The 6,413-nt window shown below is 32.4% G+C and overlaps 1 long non-coding RNA gene across 1 annotated transcript; it reads right to left on the reverse strand.

The window, feature by feature from the left end:
* Positions 1-267: 267 nt before the first annotated feature.
* On the reverse strand, positions 268-879 carry LOC127802684 (uncharacterized). The gene is made up of 3 exons (XR_008023325.1): positions 683-879; positions 499-591; positions 268-414 (listed from the first exon to the last, which is right to left on the reverse strand). It is a non-coding gene; the product is annotated as an uncharacterized LOC127802684 (long non-coding RNA).
* Positions 880-6,413: the final 5,534 nt, after the last annotated feature.

The following is a 6,413-nucleotide window of genomic DNA, read 5'->3' on the forward strand; positions in this document are numbered from 1 at the left end:
GCTTTCCAAGTCTTAAAGAATAAACTGTACTCAAGACTTTAGAACAATTTTTCTGTTAAGAACCAAGATAGGATTGTTTCTTCTACAAAATAGGGATGTGGTAAGTTTCTGCTTCTATAGTTTGTTATTTTATGTTTGCAAATTAATAATGTAAAGAGGGACCAATTTCAGACTCTAATAAACAAAGACTAACAAACAAAAGATCTAAGAATTATGATATAACTGGGAAACAAAAGCAAAAGATGTCTAGAAACAAACACTATAAAAACAAATAAATTTGAAAGTAAAGTTTAAGTTTGTGTCAAAACTTACGCTTATAGTTCGTGCCCCTTCATTCACAAAAGATCCGTCTTTCTTCTTATGTGTCGCGATGTATAATAAACCCCTACTCACTGGCTGACCACTCTCAATTTCCTATAATTTAGAACAATTTCACATAAATGTTAGTTGATGTTAGAATGAAAAATTCTTACTTAGGATAAATTTTTGTAATATTACTATCTCATGTTTTTTTCTTGCCAGACTCTTTGATCCTCCAGTGTGTGGGATTGTCAATTTGGATCGATTTTCACTATTTTGTAGACACATCTCCTAGATATTCAACAAGAACATCATTACTTAGATTATACTTATTTAGTTGTATAAAGAGTAGTACTCTTATAAGCAAGATTAGTAACATTACCTTAGTTTTTTCGCGTGCACAATAATCAATGAAACTTGCCCACTGGTCTTGTGAGATTCCTGGTGGATGTTTTGCAAGATTTGCCTCTCGACCAATAGTGGGATCATAGTACTCGTGGTATAACTTGCATCTATTATCCTTCCATTTTTTTTCCAATGTTTCTCAAAATGAAATTCTTCACATGTCCTTTATCAACATTAAATTTTTCCTTCAAAAAATAACAATGTTAATTATAACAAAATATTCAGAAAAATATATCAAAACAACAAATATTAGATAATTACCATGACTCTACTTTTGTAAATTTCATCTTTATATGCGTTGGGAACTTTATGCCAGCTTTCGTAATTGACAGGAAAAGCGACAAAATCAGAAGCTAGCTCCCCTAAAATCCCTCCAAATAGTCCCGCTGCATCTTCTATGGGTTGGAGCGTGTCATTAAACTCTAACATGACACGCCTTCCATGTGCAAGAAGCCAAACATCCTTAACTCGTAGTTTTTCTTGTTTTATAACTCCCTGTTCATCTGTCAATCAAAATACATATAGCTAATTTAATAATTAATGCAAGTATATAATAATTACACGCAATTTAAATATTTTGTGCATACCTATCACATTAACTGTCCAGTAATGGCGTGATGTAGACGAGGCTGTCGATGGAAAATCCTGAGATAGATGTGGGGTGGATGATTCTGATGGAGTCTGCCTAGATCCTGGAGGTTGTGATGGGGCATGGGCAGATAATGGAGGTTGCGGTGGAGTTGGGGAGGATGCTATAGGTTGTGGTGGAGCTGGGGATGATGCTGGGGGTTGTGGTGGAGCTGACAATGATGCTGAAGCATGTGTGGGAAGTGAGGCATCTCCACCTAAATCAGTAATGCCCATCTTTCTTAGACGTTTCTTTTTAATCATGGCTGCAAAAAAAATATATATATATAAAGGAGAAGGAGAAACATAATAATAAGCGACGTAAAATGCAATATAATTTTCTACATTTAAGAGTTCAATTTAAGAGTGTAATGCCCGTTAGATGATTAGATGATTAGGGGTTGATCGTCCTGTGGGGCTTCTCATTGTCAAGTTGGAACATAAGATAGAATTAGTGAAGCATGAATGAAACATTGTGGTAGGCAGGTGCAAAGTCAAGGGAGACATGAAGTCACTACTTACTTTCTGTTCTTATTTTTTTTTTTTTTTTGTTTATTTATTCCTATTACCTTCACTTTTTGCCAGGCAAAATCACAAAAAGTGTATGAGTAAATGCATAAAATCTTCTAACTTGAAGACACAACAATTTTGCATAGAAGAATTATCAATTGGCAAAAAAAAATAGTAAAAGGAACAGCCTGGTCAATTATTCTTGTATCAGTGCTCGTTCCTGCTGCTTATCATATCTTTATTTTTAAGGCTTACTTCTCTCATTCCTTCATATTTCATAGGGTTTTAGCAATCTGAATTTTACATGAAACATGTTTTTAACATCTTATGGTCTTGTTTAGGGTTAAACTAACTCTTACTTTTATTTATTTATGAGGTGGATGTAGTTGCATCTTGGTGGATAGAAACTCCCTCCCCCCGCCCCCCGCCCCAAGTGGATATTGTATTTTCTATGTTGCAAATTACTACATATAGGCTGTATTTGGTAATCCATGGATTGGATTACCGACCAAATTCCTTTATTAGTGCTGAGATTGTCTTGAAATCATATTTGGATAACCCAACCCAAAGTATGATAAAGATGGAATTCTTGAATTCATATTTGGATTACATTAAGGATTTGCTTTTATAGTGGATAAATTCACAAAGCAAATCCAACAAGAGCTGCCTTCTGTATATTAGTTGTAGACAATATTGCTTTGCTAGATGAGACAAAATAAGACTTTATTATTAACTTTGAATTATGGAGGAACACCTTAGAATCTAAAAAGTTTAAATTGAGCAGGCTAGAAACCAAATTTATGGAATTTAACAATAAAAATAGTTCTTAGTGACCAGATCTCCATTTTCGGTGACTACTCTCCTTGGATTCTTATCCATGCCCATCCTCTTGAAACCAACATGAAAAAGGAACTTAGTAATTATTTAATTGATTTTGACTGAATAACATGTTAAATACAACATGCAGGGCTACATTTTTACATATGAATCACTCCAATTAACAAATAAAGATGAGATTTTTTTTTTTTTCAAAACTTATACTATTTTTACAAAATTCCTAAACTACTACCAAGACCAAATTAATTCTTGAACATCTACTCCATCTTACACTAACTTTGAACTACTCAAAGAATCGTTGGTTGAACCGTCAGTTCCTTGTAATACTTTAAAAGAAGCGCTGGTTATACCGGCAGTTCTTTCTAAGAAGCAATTCCTTAACCAGCAGTTATATGCTAATGTGGAACAAGTAGCAGTATTTTGGGACATAATTTGGGAGTAGTAGTAGCTTGGGAAATGTTTTAGCTATAGTTTAGATTTGGAATCTTTTACAAATTTCCAAACATAAAACTGATGTTATACCTCATATGCATACTGTGCAGACATATCAAAGAAGAGCCTATTGGGAGGCACTTGTGTTTGACTTTTTCTATGCCAGCATAATTCATCCTGGATCCATAATAGTTGACAAAACATTACACTAGAAAATTGACAATTGCATTGTAGCAGTGGAAAATAGGAAGAATGGTTGGGGCAAATATATAATTAGCTGGTAAAAAGAAAACAGCTGAGCTTTAATTTGTTAATATATTTTAAAAGAAAATCTTTTAACATTTGCTAATATATTTTCCTTTGAAGTTATTTGTTAGTTGTCGTCCATGTTTTCTGATTATGACTGTTTTTGGATATGCATTCCTCTATAATTTGGTTAAGCCCTGGTATATATCTCTTTTCAGCTTAAGCAAAGATTGAAGGAGGTAGAACAGTACTACTTGACAGCAACTAAGAAACAATTGAACTCTTAAATTTGCCTGGCTAGTAACTCTAGGAAACAAGATTACCCCTAAAGACTTGCAGTTAGAAATCAAAACTTTAAAAGAAGAAGTATCAGGTGTAAAACAGGAACTGGAAATAATGAAGACCTCCTTACACCAATTAGAACAAGACAACCTAATTACAAATCTAAGAGAAAAGATAGATACCTTCTACCCTCCACCTCTTGACTACTGATGAAGAACCTTCTAATACTATAAAAGTTGAACCAAAAGAAAATGATGAAGAACACTGTTTTTGTTAATCTCCTAAGCAGAATAACTTACCAAAAGTGGTATATTGATATTACTATTAGAATAAAAAATTTTAAATTAGAAACTACAGCCCTCTTTGACTCTGGAGCCAATATGAACTGCATACTAGAAAGCTTAGTACTCACTAATTTTTTTTCAAAAAACAAAAGAAACCTTAACAGAAGCAAACAATGACTAGTTACAAATTCGTTATAAAATTCCCAATGCACATGTAATCAGAATGTTTGTTTCTCTACCTCGTTTCTTTTAGTCAAAAATCTACTACACCAATCGTTTTAGGAACACTGTTCCTTCAGCTTTTATTTCCCATGGAAGTTACTGAAGAAGGAATTTAGAACAGAATGCATGGGAAAACCTATCTTATTTAAATTTTCCTTTCCTGCCAAAACTGGAGACATTAATCTCCTGAAAAATGCCTTAATTGAACAACAAAAAATTCAAATCATTAACCAGAAACAAAAACAGGTTTTATTTTTTAAAGAAGAATTCACCCTAAAAAGAAAAGAAAAACAATTAAATGAGCCTCAAACAAACCAAAAAATCCAACACTTCCAAACAATGTTAGAATCAGAAGTTTGTTCTACAATACCTAATTCTTTTTGAAATAGAAACCTACATATCGTAGACTTGCCCTATGAATTCAGGATTTACAGATAAAAATATCCCTTCTAAAGCACGACCTATATAGATGTCGCTAGAATTAGTAGAATACTACAAAAAAGAAATACAGGATTTATTAGATAAAAATCTTATTAGAAAATCCAAGTCCCCATGGTCTTGCTCAGCCTTCTATGTCAATAAAGCTGCAGAACTGAAGAGGAAGTCCCAGGTTAGTCATCAATTACAAGCCCCTAATACAACCTAAAATGGATTAGGTATCCTGTACCTAATAAATCAAAACCTTTTGAATAGATTATATAAAGCAAAAATATTTTAAAATTTGATATGAAATCAGGATTTTGGCAAATCCAAATTGCTGAAAAGGATTGCTATAAAACAGCATTTACAGCGAACTGTGGACTTTGAAGATAAATTCCCTGATCAAATCTTAGACAAAAATCAGTTACAATGATTTCTTGGATCATTAAATTATATTATTAGATTTTATCCTGATTTTTGGAAAAAAAAAAACCCAAGCTAATTATTCTACTATCAGAATAGAAATTTTAGCCATTGTCTTATGCATTACAAAATTCCAAGATGATCTCTTAAATAAAAAATTTCTTCTTAGAGTGGACTGTAAATCAGCTTAACAAGTTTTACAAAAAGATGTTAAAAATCTTGCCGCTAAATAGATAGAATTCGAATTTCATGAAAAAAAAATTATTTGATAAAATTGTTTGATAAAATTATTTGGTACCCCTTAGACGTTTCTTCCTAATCATGGCTGCAACTTTTTATAAATGAGAAAAACATGCACGTATAGATAAATCAAAACAAAATGAAAGGCAAAATAAAAAAAGGCTAACAACAATATAATAAGCAAAGTAAAATGTAATATAATATTCTACATTTGCATTAATTAAATCCATAGAATTACATATCCTCATCATCAACATTTTCAACATTAGGCATTGGATCATCATCTATTTGTGCTCTTGTAAGTGACAGAATTTCAGTATCATTAGGAAAAAATAACCCTAAGTCTTGTGCTTGATATGGCTCGTTCTCATAGAATGTCTCTTCAGTGTCTTCACCCATATCATACAAATCTTTTGGTTTTAAATGTACAACAACACTCCAATCCTTTTCTACAACATCTTTAACATAGTACACTTGTTGCGCTTGTGAAGCTTCAATATAAGGTTCATCTTCTTCATGCTCACCAGTATGTATCAATCGAGAGAAATTCACTAAAGTAAACTGCAAAGCATCTTGTCTGATCCCTCTATCAGTTATGGTATTGGCCCATTTACACTTGAATAGAATAATCCTGAATTGACCATAGTAATTAAGCTCGATTATATCTACCAATTTTTCATAATAATTAACATCTCCATTAACTGGGTTGTTATCACCGATTCTAGAATGACTTCTTGTTCTAGAAATCACAAAAACTCCACTGTTTTGAGTTTTCAAGCTATGTTCTCGTTCCATAGTTCAAAATTTGAATCCATTGACATTATATGCACTAAATCGTCTGGCACGTTGCAGTGGCCCTTGTGCAAGGCACTTAAGATCATCTGAATGGGATTCATTTTCATCATTCATAATCTAAAATGAAACAAAAGGAAATCGATAAGTACAATTTTTCATGATTGAAATATTGTTCTTAATAAAATATATCAATGGTAAACCTACACGCTTAGAGAACCAATCAACGAATTCTCGATGTACTGTTCTTTCAATCTCTATAGTTGATCATGTTCGATTCCTGAGCCTTCTCTTGGTTATCTCTCTAAATTCCCTATATAAAATTAAGTCATTAAAGCAACAAGATAGGAAAATAAGGGATTTTGATAAATTATATATCTTTTATGTACGAAC

This window comes from Diospyros lotus, chromosome 5 (assembly GCF_014633365.1).
Source record: "Diospyros lotus cultivar Yz01 chromosome 5, ASM1463336v1, whole genome shotgun sequence".
In the NCBI taxonomy this organism is placed as follows: domain Eukaryota; kingdom Viridiplantae; phylum Streptophyta; class Magnoliopsida; order Ericales; family Ebenaceae; genus Diospyros; species Diospyros lotus.